This window comes from Lycium ferocissimum, chromosome 4 (assembly GCF_029784015.1).
Source record: "Lycium ferocissimum isolate CSIRO_LF1 chromosome 4, AGI_CSIRO_Lferr_CH_V1, whole genome shotgun sequence".
Lineage (NCBI taxonomy): Eukaryota > Viridiplantae > Streptophyta > Magnoliopsida > Solanales > Solanaceae > Lycium > Lycium ferocissimum.
Window position 1 is genome coordinate 15,160,767 of NC_081345.1, and position 20,996 is coordinate 15,181,762.

General features: G+C 37.4%; 1 long non-coding RNA gene across 1 annotated transcript; it reads right to left on the reverse strand.

The window, feature by feature from the left end:
- Nucleotides 1-250: 250 nt before the first annotated feature.
- LOC132054387 (uncharacterized) lies at nt 251-18,895 on the reverse strand. The gene is made up of 2 exons (XR_009414281.1): nt 18,663-18,895; nt 251-355 (listed from the first exon to the last, which is right to left on the reverse strand). It is a non-coding gene; the product is annotated as an uncharacterized LOC132054387 (long non-coding RNA).
- Nucleotides 18,896-20,996: the final 2,101 nt, after the last annotated feature.

Here is a 20,996-nt window from a genome sequence, read left to right on the forward strand (position 1 = left end):
ATAACAAGAGTCGCCACTTGACAATGGATTCGGTGTGCCAAGTCACCTTTAAAATAGTTATCCCTTTTACGAATAGGTTTGACTCTAAAACTGATCAGCGATAAAGATTCTGGTTAAGGAATTCTGTTGACCGAGGGAAAGGTGTGAGGCATCCCTCGAGTCCCGTGGTTTAAGAACGGTCGCTTTAATTAACTCGTTTTAGCTTAAATAGAAACTCAATCAGGTAACCTCAAACAACAAACAAGCACGCGCACCAAGAAAAGTTTGAAAATAAAGTCTGAATTATTACAACCCGAAATAAAAGAAAAAATGCGAGAAAATAAACCTAAACTACGCTATGCTAAACTATACTAAGCTATCCCGACATCCCGGGGTCTTCTCCACAAACGGCCTCCATTTTTTTTTTCACATTTTTATTTTCTTCTGGGACATCCCACCCGGGAATGAATATACAATATTGAAAGCAAGTAAAAGAAAAACACACAAACAATTTAAACGAACCTAACGTTTGCCTACCCAAAATGAATGAAATAAACCGACATTGAAATATTTGTATCATAATTCAATCCGAAATTAAAGCCCCTGCCCATTTAACATACATAGAGCCCGTTTGGATTGGCTTATAAGTTGGCTTATAAAGTTTGTTTTATTTTTTGAGTATTTGGTCAGCCGACTTAAAGTCATTTTGTGCTTAAAATAAGCTCAAAAAATAATTGGACCCATTTAGCTTAGTTTATCTAAAGCGACTTATAAGGCGAAAACAACTTATAAGCCAAAAAAAATAAGTTGGACTACCCCAACTTATTTTTTTTGAAATTATAAGCAAAGCTGTGACTTTAAGCTATAAGCCAATCCAAACGGGCTCATAGTCTATTACTCACTTTAGCCCAAAACAATTTAATAGCTCCTAATTAATTATAGTCAAAGCACCAGTTCATCCGAAATAGCAGCATAATGCTATAACAAACAATTCTTTTCTCAACAAACCATCATTGAAGAACTATATAGACTTAATCAAATCATTTAATCAGTTAACTTGAAATTTGAGATCTAATCATGAATATCAAGGCAATAATAGGAGAAGGATTGAAATGGACTTTCACAATGAGTCTCGTGATTTAATTGCAGATTTCCGACAATTTGTACAATGACCAAGATTGCTCCGCAACGTAACAAAAAATACTATAACACCGAATCGCCGACAGAAAGCCGCTAAATGGAATCCGGAAACTCGACTGGAAAACCCATTAAATTTCAACTCAACGTGACTGAAAAATTAACTGGTGAGGTGGTTGAATGGTAGTGTATTAGGGGTTGTTTGGACAGAAATAAAAATGGGGGGCGGTTTGGTTGCTGGGTTATAGTGAAGGGAACAGTGGTGACCGATGGATTGTTCAGGGGTGGTGGTGGTGTAAGGGCGATGGGGTCTGTTTGGTGATTATTTTTTTTGCTAGGTTTTTCCGGTAGGTGGTGACGGGTTGGATGGAGGAGTGATGGTTTCGTGGTGTTGGTTGTTTCCGGTGAACTCAAAATGAAGAAGATGATTTTTGTTTTTTGGAGTCTGTCCGTTTCTCTCTCTATTCTATAAAAAATAACCCCCCACTTTTTGGAGTCCGGAACAAAAATGGCTTAAATTTTTTTTTTTTAAACCAAAATACCCCAATAAAAAAAAAGTTACCAATGTACCTTTAGCGCGATATTTTACTTGCACTAAAGCACTTGACCGTAACGGTACGTTAATTCTTTAGCGCGAAAAATGCGTGCTAAAGGAGTTGTGTTCTCTCCCCTATAACGCAGTATTTTAATGCGTTATAGATAGATGGATTTTAGCTATAGCGCATTATTTTACTGCGCTATAGTAGTCCGCCATTTTCCATTTCACTCCTTTTTACGTAGTTTAGCCGTATATTAATCATGTTTTGATACTCCGAACTTCAATATTTTATATAGAACCCTACTTATATTTGTACAATTAATAAGATAGGCTCAATACATAAAGAATACGCAATACTTTGGATTGTCGTTTTAGTGGTTGAAAAGTGCTCGAAGTCTTTTTTTGTTTGAAGACTTGTAGTCATTAGCTTTACGTTATTTATCTTTTAGGGTTTCGTCTTATTTTTAAATTAATGCTTAACTTTATTTCGAACGTGTCAGCTTTTTTTTTTTTTATCAATTTAGGATGTGAAACTATAAACAATAATAAAAACTAAGATAATATATATAAATATGCAAAAAATATATAATATTTACGATAAATTGTATAATACTAATGTATATACACTATCGTGGATGGGTCTCACATGTAGTATGCCGGAGACTATCCCTAGGCCTAAGGCTCATGCCATCCCCACCGCCCTCGCCATTGTCTCCATCGTCCTTCTTCCTCTTAATAACCGGACGCTCCAAGTCATGATCATCTCCTCTTCCCCTAGCCCGTGCGCCCTTGACTAGAACATGCTTCTTCTTGGGATCTGTTCCCGCTGGCACGCTCAGAACCTCAGGCTGAGCTAGGTCTGGAGACTCAACCACTTCCTCGTCTGGAGTCGCCACCTCAGGCGCCGAAGGATGAACCTGAAAAGTATATAATAATTAGTACCATTTCTTATTTATATTGAATACATTAACGTTATTTATTTAATCAAACTTGTGTGTCAACGGGCGCACGAGTAGGCTCTGAGATGGGTCCGTAGGCTCCTCGGATGGGTGTGGTGGTGAATATGAGGTAGTCTCCTGGACGAGATGTTGTTCGAAGTCCAAGTAAAGGTTATAAAAATTAAATAAATATTTACCTTATATTGAATAAAAGTAGTTTTAAGTAAAAAACTTACATGCGCCTCAGTAGTCTCATGAGAAGACACCTCTGCCTCGGCAGGCTGACTAGAATGCTCCTAAATGGGTCACTCCTGTGGACCCGCTGGCGTCGAATCCTAAAATATCAAAATAACGAAATAATAAGTAACATACATATTTAAAATAAGTACTTTAAATAATCAAATATATATATTAAATATTGACCTTATGTTGAATAAAAGAAATTTTAATAAAAAGCTTACACGTGGCTCGGTGGTCATATGGGAAGACACCGCCGGCTCGACGGACCCATGAGAAAACACACGAGTGGGTGGCTGCGGTGGACCGGGCGCCGAATCCTAAAATATAAAATATTACTAAATAATGAGTAACATATATATATATATATATATATATATATATATATATATATATATAAATAAATAATTTAAATGAACAAAGAAGCATTTTAAATACTAATCGGGATCAAAAACTCATCGAAGTCAAGAATCCTGGGTCCCTCTAAATTCCTCACAGGCCGCTCATCAGCTAATGAAGCGCGTAACGCCGCCCAATCAACGTTATCACGCTCCTCCATGTATGCATTCTGGCTCGGCTGTGATGACGACCGGGTATCTCAGCAAGCAAGAGCGTCGGCGTAAACGTAGGTGAGTCCCCAGGTGAGCTACCACCGGCACCGAACGCAGTCGGCAGATGGACTAGACCGTGAACGCCTTCGGAATGGGATCGGCCTCATCCGCCTCATCTACCGGATGGTGTCCTCTGCCACCGGTCCTGCGGCGGCGGCACCGCGGCCTCTGTCCTGCACGGCGTCCCCTCGGCGACACGGCGTCCTCTGCGGCACGGCCGCCTCCTCCTCCGGGAGCACCCGGTCCTCCTCCTGGCGCTGCCTGATACTCAGCCTCCGGAACAGGCTCCTCCCTGCGCCTAATCTCGCCTGCCTGCCGGATACCATCCTCCGATATCCGTACCATCTCCACCGCAAGCCCGGCAAGCCCAGGGTAAGGCATATGCTCTAACCCCAACATGCGTAAACGCTGTACGGCCACCAGCTGCATTTGTGTTCAACAGAAGAAAAAAAGTTATTTTTTAAAACGTAACATTCAATGCGATTAATAAATCTAAATACAATAAACTTACCAATGTCTCGTACTGCCCGGCGAGTGCTGAGTATCCTACATCCCTAGGGGGAAGCAAAGCTGGGTTGCCGATCAATCGGCGTGTGATACGATGATACCGAGCGCATGTAATGCGAATGGGAGTCAAATGGCCGACGACGACAAAGTGCCTAACATGTTCTCCCAACGGTGGGCCGAACATGCATGAAAGCCGAAAATCATCATCAACGGCGGCCGATCGTCCCGCTGGTAGTGTCGGAGCTCGCGACGGACGTGAGGGGGTATACTGCGCGCGCGCCCAAACGTCGTAAGACACGCTCGGGCATATGCTCTTCTACGATGTCCGGGTGTATCAATGGACACCGCGACATCCAAACCCCCGACCTACCCTACGGAAGGCCGCAAACCATCTAATATAGCGCGTACGACGTATATATAAATAGCCGCATAACATATACATACAAATCGGTGATCACCAAGTCGAAAAGACGTTTAATTAAATTATTAATGTAAATTTAAATTGTTTTACCGCATCGTCCGTCATGTGATCAAGCTGGTCCGGAATGGTAGAATACTGTGGTGCATATCCACATCCCGATCAAAACCCGCTGTCCACCTCCTCGCATAAGGCATGTCAATGTCGAGGTGATGCCTAGGTACGGGCTGAAAAGGCAGCATCCTCTCCCATGCCCATAACTGTACAGCGATATTAGAAAATACGATTTTTAAGTCGTCTTTTCAAGAGTTTTGTCTACATTAAAGGAAGGCATACTTAAAATATTACCTCGGAGAACAGAAAAAAATTCACACACATCTATGACAACTCCAATAGATGCTCGGCACAGGCATCTGTAAAGATACGCCAAAACAGCCCCCCCTCCCCCCCGAAACCGTAGTCTCCCGGGCGGTCCGGATGCTCCAAGAAAACCAAATAACGTGGGCCGACAAAGGCACCCGATGAATTCGGAACAAGATGCCCCCGAATATAATAGCGGATACAAACGAGCATGACGATCAACAGCATCCTGCGGGGTGCCGTCATCAACCGGATCAAGACCCTCCAAAAAAGTGCAGAGTGCACTAATCCGAACCCGACTACGTCCCCGAAAACGGCCTGGGCAACAGGCACGAAGTGGGTGAGCCTAGTCAACTCTGTCGCCCACGTCTGACCAGGAGGAGGCTCGTACCGAGTGTATAATGGCTCTCCATCTACTCGCAATCCAAATAGGACCTCCACATCCTGAAGTGTAATCGTGGCCTCACCAGTGCGAAGATGGAAGGTATGTGTCTCTGGCCTCCACCGCTCAACCATGGCTGTAATGAGCGCCCAATCATGCTGTACTCGACCAACGGACACGCAACGGTAGATGCCTCCCCGAAACAATATCTCCAAGACGCGAGGGTGTGGGGGGTGCTCGCGTAAAAAGAGCCCAAGCTCTGCGACCTACGGGGCGGAGCCTAGTAGATATCCCTATAGTACCGACCCATAATAAGTACGATCTATGATTGTCTTGTAAAGACAATGCGATCTATCGAGAGGGTCCGGGTGAGCGAAGGCCCCGCGTGAGCAACAGGCCCCGGGGGAACATTCGGATCCATGAAAGAGTCCGGTCTGTACAAAACTAAATTAGTCATTATTCTTGAAATGAAAGATAAATTATATTAACTAATTAATAATTTGTAGGGAATATGTAAATTATGTAGTATTATATCTTGTGAATAATTAACATGGATATGCAGTAAATTTAATATGTGATAGTAAGGACACATATGTGATGACAAAGACTTTTTTGAGAATCATCTTAAGTTAATTAGTTTGAGAATCGAAATTCAGCAGTAATATTTGTTTAGAACTCTATTTTGAATATGTGATATATTTTTAGTTGACCAAATAACCAACACAGCTACGATAAAATTAGACTAAAAGAGTATATTCGTCGACCACATATTTTTCTACATACTTTACATTTTTATCGTTAACTTATATATTTATGAAAAAAAGTACTTTAACTATTCTTTTTTGGATAATTTTTTTTTTTAACATATATATATTCATGCTTTTAAAATTATATAGATAACAATTCATAATCATTTACAACTTATCTGGATGGTTGATTCAATGCTATTGTATTATATTATGTTTTTAATTTAAATACAATGTTTGTTTTGATTGTTACTTTTTTAGATAATCTTTACATTTTTATCGTTAACTTATGTATTTATGAAAAGAAGAACTTTAACTATTCTTTTTTAGATAATCTTTTTTTATTTAACATATATATATTCACGCTTTTAAAATTATATAGATAACAATTCATAATCATTTACAACTTATCTGGATGGTTGTTACCTATTGTATTATATTATGTTGTTAATTTAAATACAATGTTTGTTTTGATTGTTACTCTTTTAGATAATTTTTATGTAACGACGAAAGGTCATATTTTATGTAACTATTGATTTGGTCCTATACAATATGACACAATACGAAAAATGTCAAAATAATACATAACAATCATCCAATCAAAGTGTTAACAACATAATAATTCATTACCAATCAATTTCTTTCAATTCATAAACAATATTTAACAACTAATAAATTCATAATTAATATTTAACAAAATAATAATTCATTAACAATTCATAAATAATTAAAAAATTAACAACTCATAAACATATAACAAATTAACAATTCATAAACATTTAACAAATTAACAATTCATAAACATTTAACAAATATTGAATTAAACCAAAAAAAAAAAAAAAATCGAACAGGTAAAAGCCAACGCCGGAATCGAAAAAAGAACAACAAAAAAAAATTGTTTTTTTTTTTTTGAAACATAGCAAGGATTAAATGTTAAGCATGCTTAGAATATAATGTATATAACAAAATGGGATAAGGCATCATTACCCCCCTCACCTAGTAGCGTTTTTGCTACGACACACCTTACCTAATGTTTGGTCCTATCACCCCCCTAAACTATTTAAAACCGTAATATTTTACCCCTAAAATGCCGATGTGGCAAGGAGAGTGTGTTTCACTCTCTTTGAGAGAGTGAAAACATAAAAAACTGAAAAACTTAATTTTTTCTTAAAAATTTGTATTTTCTTAAAATATGAATATAAATATAGTTTTTCACATTTTAAAAAAATAATTAATTTTTTTCAAAATTTTATAAAAAATCAGTTTTTTTTTCAAATTTTGACAAGAAAAACACTTTTTCCGATTTTTTTTTGAAAAATAAAAGTGTCCTAAGAAAATGAAATCATGAAAATCAAGATCTTTTAAGACATTTTTTAAAAAAATAATCAAGCTTTCCATATTATTAACAAATCCATTTTTCCATATTTTAAAGAAAAATCAGTTTTTAATTCGCATTTTCGCTTTTTTTTTTTTAAAACGGGTTTTAAAAATGAATTTTTTAAAAGAAAAATGAGTTTTTTTAATTCGACTTTTCAGTTTTTTTTTTTTTTTTTTTAAACGGTTTAAAAATAAATTTTAAAAGAAAAATCGAGTTTTTAATTCGCGTTTTTTTTTTTTTTTTTTTTTTTAAAAAACGGGTTTTAAAAATAAATTTTTTAAAAGAAAAATCATTTTTTAAATTCTCGTTTTCAGTTTTTTTTTTTTTTTTTTTAAAACAGATTTTAAAAATAAATTTTTTAAAAGAAAAATCAGTTTTTTAATTCACTTTTTTTTTTTTTTAAAACGGGTTTTAAAAAAATAAATTTTGTAAAAGAAAAATCAATTTTTTATTTTTTTATTCTTAAAAATTGACACGTAAGCCGAATATTAAAAAAATAAAAAATAAATGCACATGTGGCAAGGAGAGTGTATGTCACTCTCCCATATGAGAGTGGGCATCAGCGTTTTGGGGGTAAAATATTACGATTTTAAATAGTTTAAGGGGGTGATAGGACCAAACATTAGGTAAGGTGTGTCGTAGCAAAAACGCTACTAGGTGAGGGGGGTAATGATGCCTTAATAATAACAAAAGTTCATAGTAAAAAACCTTAATCGAAGATTTTTTGTAGAGTTATTTAATCGAGTTCTACGCCGCTTTTCCCCAAAATTTGAACTTAGAATCTTGCTCCTCGACTTGAATATCCGAGAATCTAAACTTTCCGGACGAAATTTAATAGAAAGTGGCGTTTTTGGAAGTGGGACCACCTCTTTTTCTCCGTCAATGGCGGTTTCCTTTTTTTTTTTTTTAAAGCATTTGGGAGGGGACCGGTGGTGGAACCCAATCGGTTTATGTTGAAGAAGTATAACACGAGATTTTACTACGCTATAGTATAACGCGATAAAATATCGCGTTATAGGACACCCAGAAAACTCGGCTTTTCGCATTTTACCGCGTAAAGTGCTTAATGCCGTTATGGTTAAGTGCTTTAGCGCAAAAATACTGGTAAAGGTACATTGGTAACTTTTTTTTTTGTTGGGGTATTTTGGTTCAAAATTTTTTTTTGACACCATTTTTGTTCCGGACCCCACTTTTTGTTATGCGTGTGTGTATATATATTTCTATATAAAAAAAATATGGAACCACCCAAAATAATATTCCCCCTTCCATTTTTTGTCACGTGTCCTCTCCTCCTTTTAATATCTGTTTTTTTCTTTCTTGTGCCCTTTTCGTGTGATGTGTATATTGTGAAGAAAAGTGGAGTAGTGAGCAAGAAAAATCCTAGTGGGCCCCACGTATGGAATGTGCTCAAGGTGTGATGGTGTATATGTGCAGATGTATGAAAACGTGTATTGTAAAAGGCAAAATACATCAAAATACCCCTAAACTATACCCAAAATGTCGATATCACACCTAAACTATACGAGCGACCTATTACACACCTTAACATCTTAAAAGTGAATTTAATTCCCCCTGCAAGCTGATGTGGCACAAAATAAAAAAATAATTAATAAGTGGCGCGTTTTTTATAAAAAATTATTTTTTTATTTCATTTTTTATTAAAATAAATATTTTTGTAACCCCCTCACCACCCTCCTCCCCCACCCTCCCTTACTTCTTCATCCCTACTCCCTCTCTTATTGCATAACCACCATTGTTTCCAATGAGCTTCAATATTTTCCGGTGAACTTCCATTTTTTCTGATCTTATTTTTCCGGTCACCAAATTTGCATCTAATCTACCTATAAAATAATAATGAGCTTCAATATTTTCCGGTGAGCTTCCATTTTTTCCGATCTTCTTCATTTTTCGATCACCAAATTTGCATCTAATCTACCTATAAAATAATAATGAGCTTCAATATTTTCCGGTGAGCTTCCATTTTTTCCGATCTTCTTACATTGCACGAACTGCCCTTCAAATGGGAAATGAAGAAATTGCACGAACTGCCCATTGGCAATGCAGACATTGCACGACTTCCCTTCAAATGGGCAATGAAAAATTGCAGGAATTGCCCATTGCAATGAAGACATTGCACGGCTGCCCTTCAAATGGGCAATGAAAAATTGCACGAGCTGCCCTTCAAATGAAGACATTGCACGGCTGCCCTTCAAATGGGCAATGAAAAATTGCCTAGGCCACTTTCATACGGGCAACAATTAAGAAATTGCACGAGCGCCCTTTGGGGGTGGTGGGAAGGTGGTGAAATGGGTGGTGGTGCAAATTTGTGTAGTGGCGGATATGGTTATGGTGAAATTGGTGGTGGGGGTGGTGGGTTTTGTAATGAGTGTAGAAGAAAAGGAAAAAAGAAAATAGTGCAAATTAAAAAAGAAAAAGAAAAAGTACTTGAAAATAATAAAATTTATTTTATTTCCACGTGGCGCTGACGTGGCATGCGCGTGTGGAACACCACACGCTGTGAAAGTGGTATAATACCTTGCAGGGGAGGAATTAAATTCACTTTTAAGATGTTAAGGTGTGAAATAGGTCGCTCGTATAGTTTAGGTGTGATATCGACATTTTGGGTATAGTTTAGGGGTGTTTTGATGTATTTTGCCATTGTAAAATGGAGTGGGAGGAATTAGTTTGTTGGAAGGAATTTTATGAGGTGGAACTTTTTGGTTGGTCCATTTTTTTGTCTTTTCTTTGTTTTAATAAAAATCAAAATACACTTATAAGAATATTAACCACCTAATTTTAGACTAAAAAAATACAAACTTATACATTTAAATCCGATAAAAAATAAAAGAATATTTTTTGAAATTTTCTCTTTATCTTAAATATGACTCTATTTTTTGTATTATATTTTTTTTATTTTCACAAAATAAAAACAACTAAAATGAGATAAATTCCAGAATAGCAAGATTAAGCCGAAAAAAAATATTTAATGTTAAAAATCGTGTAAAACAACTCGGGGAGGGTAAAAAATTATGTGTCTACAACCTGTCCTTCTGTGGTTGGGAACACGAAGAGTTTTCAGACAAAGACGTAGACGACGAGACAAATTTTTGACCCGACCATTATTTGGAGGAAGAGAATGGAACAGAACAAAAAAGTGTGACCGAGCCCTGGTCTTGGACATCTTACATATCCCGGGTTATAAGGGAATCAGATCTCGTGTAGTTCAAAAGGTAAGAAGGATGATGGAACATACTGAGTTGGAGAGTCGATTGAGGTCCTGTCGAGGTTCCCGTCCGCGGCTCCTGTTATTACATCAAAATGAAAACAAAAGTTAAAAAAAAAATACAAGTACAAGATCCTACTATGCCGCTTCTCTTGAATATTGACTTGAATTTTCATGCTTTCCCAAGTGGTGAGATAAGCGTTCTGATCTCGAAAGTAAACCCTATTCTTCAAGCGAAGCTCCTGCTACTTCTGACTGAACTTGAAACCAACTAAAGGTATACCCTATTCTTCAGGCGGGCTCTTGAACTTGAAATTGAAAGATGTCCCTATTCTCCAAAAGTGTTCATGACTTGCTTCCCATTCGTCAGCCAGGTCCTGACTTTCTTCCCATTCTTCAGGTGGGTCCTGACTTGCTTCTCATTCTTCCGGTGGGTCTTGTATATCACCAAAGACAAACAATACGAAGAAAATTTTTATGTCCCAGTTTGCACCAGGAAATTTTTTTGAGTGTTAGCAAAATCATAAACTATATGTAATGCAATTCAAAGATGAAAGTAATATCAAATGTACTAACTAGGAAGTGCGTCTCCCAGGGGTGAATCTGAAAACTCAAACTAGAAAGCGCATCTCCTAAGAATAATGAATCCAATTAGGAAGTGCATCTCCTAAAAGCTAAATGTAAAAAACCCAGACTAAGAAGTGCGTCTCTTAAGGGCTAAACTGCAATATTCTGATGAGGAAATGCGTCTCCTAGGTGTTATGGTTTAAATTAGGAAGTATGTCTCCTAAAAGCAAAAACCTGAAAGACCCAAACTAAGAAGTGTGTCTCTTAGGGGTTAAAAATGAATTACTTTGACTAGGAAGTGCATCTCCTAACAGCAAAACTCGAAAGACCTAGACTAAGAAGTGTGTCTCTTAGGGATAATGGTTCAAATTAGAAAGTGCGTCTCCTAAAAGTAAAAACTGAAAGATCGAAATTAGGAAGTGCGTCTCCCATGAGTTATGATTCGAATTAGAAGTGCGTCTCCTAAATGAAAAACTGAAAGACCTAGACTAGGAAGTGCATCTCTTAGGGGTTAAACTGAAAAACTCGACTAGGAAGTGCATCTCCTAAGAGTAGAGCTTTGCATTAGGAAATGCGTCTCCTAAAGTCAAAAACCTGAAATATCCAAACTAGGAAGTGCGTCTCCTATGAGTTATGGTTCAAATTAGGAAGTGCATCTCCTAAACATAAAAACTGAAAGACCCAAACTAAGAAGTGCATCTCTTAGGGGTTAAACTGAAAGACTCGACTAGGAAGTGCGTCTCCTGGGAGTAGAGGTTTGCATTAGGAAGTGCGTCTCCTAGAACCAAAACCTGAAAGACCCTGACTAAGAAGTGCGTCTTTTAGGGGTTAAACTAAAATACTCTGACTAGGAAGTGCGTCTCCTAAAGAAAAACACGAGACCCTGACTAAGAAGTACGTCTCTTAGGGGTTAAACTGAAATACTCTGACTAGGAAGTGCATCTTGTAGGAGGAAGACTTGAAATACTTTGACTAGGAAGTGCGTCTCCTAGATGTAATGGTTTAAATTAGGAAGTGCATCTCCTAAAATCAAAACCTGAAAGACCCAGACTAAGAAGTGCATACTAAGAAATGCGTCTCTTTAGGGGTAAACTGAAAGACTCTGACTAGGAAGTGCATCTCCTAGGAGCAAAAACTGAAAGACCCGGACTAAGAAATGCTTCTCTTAGGGGTGACAGTATTCATAATTGAAAATTTGATCATTTTTGTTACTTTCAAACCTATGTTGTGACATTGCCTTTTGCATCGGCAAAAATGAGACATTGTCCCTTTTGAAGCTTTGAACCTTTGATTTGAGGATAACATCCATTCCTGTTTCAAACAAAGAAAAATTGTGAGTTTTAAAATGTGGTGGTTGGTTTGTGTCCTTGGTTCTGAAGGTGATTGCTCATGCACTTGTCCTATTTAGCTGTGATTTCAAATAGTCAGTGCTCGTTGTCAGCTTGTTGGACCACTGACCCAAACTCTGGCTACCGGAGTGACTTTCAGTAACTTTAAACAAAACCACCACCAACACGTCTGTTTCATGGTGCCCATTAATTCAAACTCTACTGATCCTTTATATTTTCATGAATCCAGAACCTATTAACAAACGATAACTCATCGGGTACTCTACCCCACTTTGAATCATGTTACCTTGATGTGCTAGCCAAATGTCTTGCTTCGCAATTGGAAAAGCTAGTAGCAAGTTTTGAAATCCTTTCTCCACTCGTTCTAACGTGAATTGACTCAACGAAACAAAGCAAAAGAAGTAAAAGATATAGAAATGGAAAGAGGCAATATTCAACAAGAAATATCCCTTATTGGGAGAAAAGGAAAAAAGGACATTTATCTGAATGTGGTAGCTGGCCCCAATGGTCATGACATGCATTTGGATTGAGCGGCCTGATCTGTTCAACCAATCTATCCTTTAACTTTTGTTGTGCTCTCATAACTTGTTTTGACACCAGAGTTTCATATCCCGACCTTTTCAACATGTTCATGACTCTCATATCCGAAGAGTTTTTACCACTAAGCCTATCTCATTTGTTTGTCTCTCGTCTTACCATCGCCTTACGGTGCCCGTGAGGATTTTCACGAATAAAACTCTCTCATTTTCCATTCTCTTAACTCACCATCGCCTTATGGTGTCCGGGAAGGTTTTCATCAGTAAGACTCTCTCATTTTTAATTATCTCAACTCACAGTCGCCTTATGGTGCCTGTGAAGGTTTTCACTAGTAAGACTCTCTCATTTTCATTTTTTCTTCCTCTTCCCTTATGCTTATGCAGACAGGTGATGCTTGTTAGCAAATGTCTCATACTCATAGCGTGCTTAGCCTTGACATTCTCAATGATTGATCTAAAGGTCTTTTCTTTGGTTGTAACGTGGCTTTTGGACAGGGTTGAAAAGAAAGGATGGCGTGGAAGCTCGAAGACAACACAAAAATAATAGGGGTGAGACTTACAACTTTTGAAATCGACTCAAAAGGAAAAATAACTTCTGTCCTAGTTTCTTTGAAACGGAAAATTTTGAATTTTCTATGGTTGGACCGAACCACAGAATAGGGTTGCCTACATATCCTGTCAAGATAAGAATCAGGTCAGATGTAGTTCCGACAGCTCATTTTTTGTGTTTTCTCTCTTTGTTTTTTTTTTTTTTTTGTTTGTGTGATTTTGTTTCCTTCTTTCTTTTTCTTTTCGTTGTCCTTCTCTTTTCTTTTTTTTTTGGTTTTTTTTCTCTTTTCTGATTCTATTTTGATTCCAAAAGAGGGGTATGAAAGAAAATAAAACTAAGGCTCAACAAGGGTAAGAAATGGTGACACAACATTTAGATAGCAGAATGAAATGCCTTCGTCATACCAATCCTTAAAAATGTCAAAGTACAAAACACACAATTTGAGAATGAGAAATGAAAATCACATGGCATCTCTTCACAACAAATGCATTGTTGGATATTGTCTCTCACTTTTCTTTCATATTTGTCTCTACTTGTTTCCTCAAATGTTCTTCTTCACAATTTTCAAGTTTTGGCGCATATGTCCCTTGGCTTTTAACTGGCTCTAAACCCTCCCACCAGATAAAGGAATGGAATTTCAAGTTCAAGGAGTCGTCTACACTTAAAAGCTTTCTTGTCTTCACTGATCAACATTTAGTTTGGCCTAAGATTTTCTAAGTCCAACGCATCACTTACTTTTCGTCATCGTGGGTCCATAACCATTTTTTCGTGTTTCAGAATACGGTTAACCAACATGTTAACTAATCGATTATGATAAATTGGATCGGATTTTGTTGTTTTTTTTTTTCTGCAGAATCCTTTCTTATCTTCTTTCCCGAGAGGGAAAGAGAAAGAGGGTCTTATGGAGGGAGGGGGAGGGAAAAAGGCTTGGGCCTACCTATCCCGATAGGACCCCATAAAAGAACGGGAGCTGTTGAGAGGTTCCATATTGCCGAGAGACCAGGTTTTCCGAGCTGATCAAAAAATCCGCATGCATGCCATGTCACCAGAACTAGCCTGAAACAAATTGTATAAAAGAAAACTAAACAAAATGAATTAAAAATTTGACAAAAACATAAACTCTTTTTTCCTTCATTTTTCATTTAAAAAAAAGGATAGAAGGGTTTGAACATTAAAACAAGCAAAGTAAAATCTAGGTTACAACCGTGAATAATCCGGATAACAGAAAAAACATCAAAACAAACTAACAATACTCGTTCCTAGTGGGAAAATGAGTGATTTCCCCAACTGCTGAGCTTGACACCTTAGCTACTAAGTTGCACATAAGCGTTGCTTGAATCATTATCAATTTCAATCAAATTATTCTCAACAAACAAGTTCTGGGTCCCTTTTACCAATTCATCATTATCAACTTTTGAATATGGGTCGAGTATACCCGAGAAATTTTCCGTGATCCTGCCTTCTTTGTTGTCTCTTTTTTTTCGGAATAAGGTCGTATAAGATTCTCCAATTGGTATGCTTGTGGGAGCAGGTAAGAACCATGTGGAGCTAGTGTATCCCATCGTTGGTAAGGATGTGGTTGAACATATGGCTGCACACCACAGGAAAAGTATAGGAGAGGTGGCATGGGATATTGAGGGTCTTGTGAAGAGAATCGTGTGTTGATTATATGGAGCTTGGGGACGTTTGAGATTGTGGTGGGTATATGACGAGGCGGATCCATCACTGGTCGCCGACTTCGTCCCGATATAACCATGGCTACATCGTCATTTTCCATCATATCCTTTAGATTTCTTGAACCATTTTGAGTTACTTTTGCATTTACTTTCATGTCAGCAAAACTCATGATACGCCCTGTTTTGATTCCATCTTCTATCATTTCGCCCATTTTAATAACCTCAATGAACGATTTGCCCAGTGCTGAGAGCATGTGTTGATAGTATTCTTTGGTTTGAGCTTGAAGAAAAGTATCCACCACCTTACCTTCTGCCATTGGAGGCTTTACTCTAGCAGACACACTCTCTCCACCAATGGCAAATTCACGAAACTTTCGGTAGATTTCTTCGCAAATTGGTCATGGACATTTTATCTGTAGTAATGTCTATATCATACTGAAACTGTCGCACAAACTCTTGAGTCATATCATCCTAAGTATGCCATTTAATGATATCCTGATCGGCGAACCAATTTGAAGCTATTCCTGTTAAACTCTAGCTAAAGTAGGCTATAAGCATTTCGTCCTTACCTCCAGCTCCTCTTAATTGATTGCAATACCCCTTCAAGTGGGCTAGAGGATCACCATGCCCATCAAACTTGTCAAACTATGGAGTCTTAAAACCGGAGGGCAAGTGAACATTAGGAAACATGCACAAGTCTTTGTATGGAACACTCTTATGACCATCTTGCAATTTTCTTATGGATCGCTCCAAGCTTTTCAATTTCCTCATCTTCTGCGGTACTAGTAAGCTTTTCAGTGTTAACGGGAGGCTCAACGTGAAGGTACGGATCAGAGACTTTGAAAGTTGGTTCTGAAGTATAGGGTTGAGTATCTGGGGATTTGAACATGGGCTCACTGTTAGATGGGTCACCTGACACAGTACGCGAAACTTGGATTGAAGTTGGCATAGTAGGGGAAATGTTTGGGAAGCCAGGAGGCGATGGAGGTAGTGCCTGACCAGTCGTCCAAGCCCGATACATGTTTTTCATGTGTTGTTTTAATGATTCTTACTTCTTCAGTTAACCCTGTGTTTTGGTCAACCAACTGTGATTGAGCACTTGCATCAACCAAAGCGACATGTCCTCGTTGGTTGCCATTCCCTTTTTGGTTTTCGACCTTGTGCTGTATGGATGAGTTGCCAGCTTTAAAACCACAAACCAACCACCTTCTAAAACATTATGAATGAAAGACAAGTGGGTTAGGATATTTTATGCACATATTCACAATAATCAATTCTAGAATGATTCTAAGGGTAACAATGTCATTTTGGTATCATCCCAATTCCCGCTTGATTTGGCCTTCCTCTCTTTCATTTTTCATTTCCACACCTATTGGTTAACTCATTCTCTTTCCTCTTTTTTTTTTCTTTTGTTCTCCGCTCTTTCACTACTCTTTTTTGCATTTTTTGAAAATAATTCGATCGAACCCGACTTGGGTTGCCTACGTATCATGTTAAACATGAATCAGATCTTTGCGTAGTTCGGGAAGATTGGACATAGAGTAATCAACAAACTCTTTTCTTTTTGAATTTTGAAGCAAACGAGACTCAAAAAATATTTTTGAATTTTTGACTTTCCTAACAAAGAATCCTAAAAGACAAGTAAAAGAAAATATTTTTGATTTTCTAAGTTTGAAATTCCTACCAAAGGGAACCTATAAACTACCGGAAGGAAATATCTTTTTTTTTTCCTCTCTTTTTTTGGATTTCTTGAATCAAAAATAAAACTCCTTTTTTTTTTTTTTGAATTTTTGAATAAAGATGACAAAGACTCTCTCTCTTTTTTAATTTTTAATAAGGATCAAAACTCTCTTTTTTGGATTTTTTACTAAATATCACCGAACCCAAACAGGGCTGCCTATGTATCGTCGCCCCGAGGGACGGGAATCAGGTGTGCGTAGTTCGTGCCAATTATACTGTTAAGGACATTTTGAAAAACTGACCCCTGACTCGAAAAGAACAACTATTTCTCTTTCTTTTTTTTTTCTTTTTCTCAAAAACATGGAATAAAACAAAAATAAAAATCTTTTTGGGTTTTTAACTAAGACATGTACTAAAGAGACTAAAACTAAACAAAACACTTTTTTAAAAAAAAAAAATAACGAACGTAAAATCTTTTTGGAATTCTATTTTTTCAAACAAAATGCATAGAAATAAGAAAATCTTTTTTTTTTTTCTAATAAATGAAAGAAAGGGAAAAATCTTTTTTTTTCTTCTTTTATAAAAGACGCTAAAACTCCTAAAGCTACGAAATTTCTTTCCAATACCCGCTTACTACTTTCAAGTCATCTCATTTTCTCATTTTTCTTTTCAAACACTCCTTACCAATTCGGTCCGCTAAATGACCTTTTTACACTCAAAATGCAACAAGTTGCACATAGGGATGATTAATGCCTTTTTATATATATATATATATATATATATATATATATATATATATATATATATATATTAATAATATATATATATAATAATAATAATAATAATAATAATAATAATAATATATATATATATATATATATATATATATATATATATATATAGGCCGCGGGCCCAGTTTGACATTATTTTGGGGTAAGTCTCCTACAAAAGAACACGATACCAAGGATCGGGTCCTGCTAGGTCCAAATGACATGATGCAAATAAGAGTGTCCTAAAGGCTGACCGAAGTTGGGGATTACTAACAAAGGCTATTCGAGGAGGCACGTGGTCGATAGCGGCTGCTTTGCTTTCCTCCTACTCCACGCTTGAAATGCCCCCTCCCTAAAAATTTGGATGACTCTCGAAAAAGTCGTGTACGCTTACAACGTACTCCGAAACTTGTTGCAGAAAGAATTGAGGGTTATGCAAATGATGCCAGATATAAAGCGGTATCAGGTAATGAAACGCGATAAACAAATACACTCAAGCAACTAGCAAATAAGGCAAAACGATTAACCAAACAAAGTGTTCACCCAAGAGTTTCTAACTAAGCCAATACGAGTCATTTTAAGAAGTTCGAATTCTAAAAGTCCCCAGCAGATTCACCAGAGCTGTCACACCCCTTTTTCCCACAAAAATGATTTATATGTTAATTTCAAAGGGGTTTTCAAATCGAAAGTGATCAAAATGTGTTTCAAAAGGGATTATTTTAGAAATAACAAGAGTCGCCACTTGACAATGGTTTCGGTGTGCCAAGTCACCTTTAAAATAGTTATCCCTTTTAAGAACAGGTTTGACTCTAAATCTGATTAGCGACAAAGATTCGGGTTAAGGAATTCTGTTAACCGAGGGGAAGGTGTGAGGCATCCCTCGAGTCCCGTGGTTTAAGTACGGTCGCTTTAATTAACCCGTATTCGCTTAAATAGAAACTCAATAAGGTAACCTCAAACAACAAACAAGCACGCGTACCAAGAAAAGTTTGAAAATAAAGTCCGAATTATTACAACCCGAAATAAAAGAAAAAATGCGAGAAAATAAACCTAAACTACGCTATGCTAAACTATCCTAACCTATCCCCGACATCCTGGGGTCTTCTCCACGAACGGCCTCCATTTTTTTTCACATTTTTGTTTTCTTCTGGGACATCCCACCCGAGAATGAATATACAATATTGAAAGCAAGTAAAAGAAAAACACACAAACAATTTAAACGAACCTAACGTTTGGCTACCCAAAATGAATGAAATAAACCGACATTGAAATATTTGTATCTTAATTCAATTCGAAATTAAAGCCCCTGCCCATTTAACTGGTGAGGTGGTTGAATGGTAGTGTATTAGGGGTTGTTTGGACAGAAATAAAAGTGGGGGTGGTTTGGTTGCTGGGTTATGGTGAAGGGAACAGTGGTGACCGATGGGTTGTTCAGGGGTGGTGGTGGTGTAAGGGCGATGGGGTCTGTTTGGTGATTATTTTTTTTGCTAGGTTTTTCCGGTAGGTGGTGACGGGTTGGATGGAGGAGTGATGGTTTGGCGGTGTTGGTTGTTTCCGGTGAACTCAAAATGAAGAAGATGATTTTTGTTTTTTGGGGTCTGTCCATTTCTCTCTCTATTCTATAAAAAATGACCCCTCACTTTTTGTTATGCGTGTGTGTATATATATTTCTATATGAAAAAATTATGGGGACCACCCAAAATAATATTCCCCCTTCCATTTTTTGTCACACTATCACGACCTAATTTCACTAAGTCGTCTGGGCACCCACCTTTCCCAACTCGGTAGGCGAACCCTGAACTCAACATTCACAAATAAGAGAAAATAGCGGAAGAAGTAAAATAGCGTAAGTCTCACAAACTAAATACTACAAGTTTGAATCATAATAATACATAGTAGTCTCAAAGATCATGTCTCAAAATGGAAATAAAGACATAATGATTGAAAGAGTCTTTGGGCAGCGAACGTCCTCATGCTCACCCTGAAGGACTCGGATCAGCAATCCTCGAATATCAGCCACGAGGAGCTAACGTATCATATGCCGACTAAGACTAGCTAACGTATATAAAGACAACAAAGTAAGATAAACACATAAACCAACAAGTACAAGTCAAAACGAATCCATATCCATAGAACAAGTCATCTCCTATGTCATAGCATCTAAACCCAACTGTGTCAAGTCTCAGTATAATCAATCCAAATCAGTATATCACAGTAGTATCACAACAATCAACAGGAACCAAGATACAATGCAATGCAATAATGTATGTAGGATGAATGCAATGCATATGTAGCTTTGTACAACATGTCCCGGGCGGAGTAACTCCACATCTCGGCGATCATGACCCATGGGGGACCCGCGAAGTCCATGTACCACTCGCTCCGGAATATGACCTCAGATCACGAGCACACTCTCACGATCCCAGCAAAGACCTCGGCCATCGGACACTCCATCATTCCCGGCAAGAAACCTCGGGCAACGAACACTCATCTCTCTTTTACACTCTCCGGCAAAGACCTCGGAGACTACACTCTCTCACATATCATCATTGGTGCCATAACCATGCATATATCAATGTATCATGGAAATGAGTATGAATATGATGAAATGTAATATCAACAACCAATTCAATCCGAAACAGTACCACACATGGCATACAAGTGATATCAGCAGTAAGGCTACAAAATAAGCCATAATGGAATCACCATTCTCATCTCAGTATTAATCAAGTAAAGTACCGCAATATCATGGCCATGATATATCACTAGTCACAATTACCAATGTCTCCACGTGTCAACGAGCCAATAAGTAAATAGATCAAGATGACTCAGCAACACAACGGGGTGGCTAGCCCCCTAATCATACAACAAGGCCCAACCTAAGACAATATCCATCCCAACTTCGTACCCGAAGGCTTACATGCATTTTCCGACAATATCATCTAAACATACGCTTCGCTAATCGAAGTCTCACCATAAGGTAAACCGTAACCTACCTGGAAAGTCGAACAGCAAATCTCCAACAGTCAAACTTTAGTCTTGCCCTTCCTTTGTGCCTCGATATAATGAAAGTCTAGTCATATCCGGATTAGGAAATTAGAATCAAGAAGAATCAATATTCACAGCCTTACTTCTATTCAAGACCCAATTTTATAAACAAATTTCGATCTTGCTACCAATTAATTAGTCAACCCGTCAATTAACCAAAACTGTAACTTAAGATTAAATCTCACTCTACAAATCTCCAATATTACAAATTTAAGAGTAATAATCCCAAAGAGAAAGTTTCACTAGTATCTTATATAAGCTCATTATTTCCATGATCTTAATCCTGATTGGTAATCGTAGTACATATGGGGAGATGACAGTGTCAGAAAAAGAAAAAAAGAAAATTTAAAAGCTGGACAGTGACAC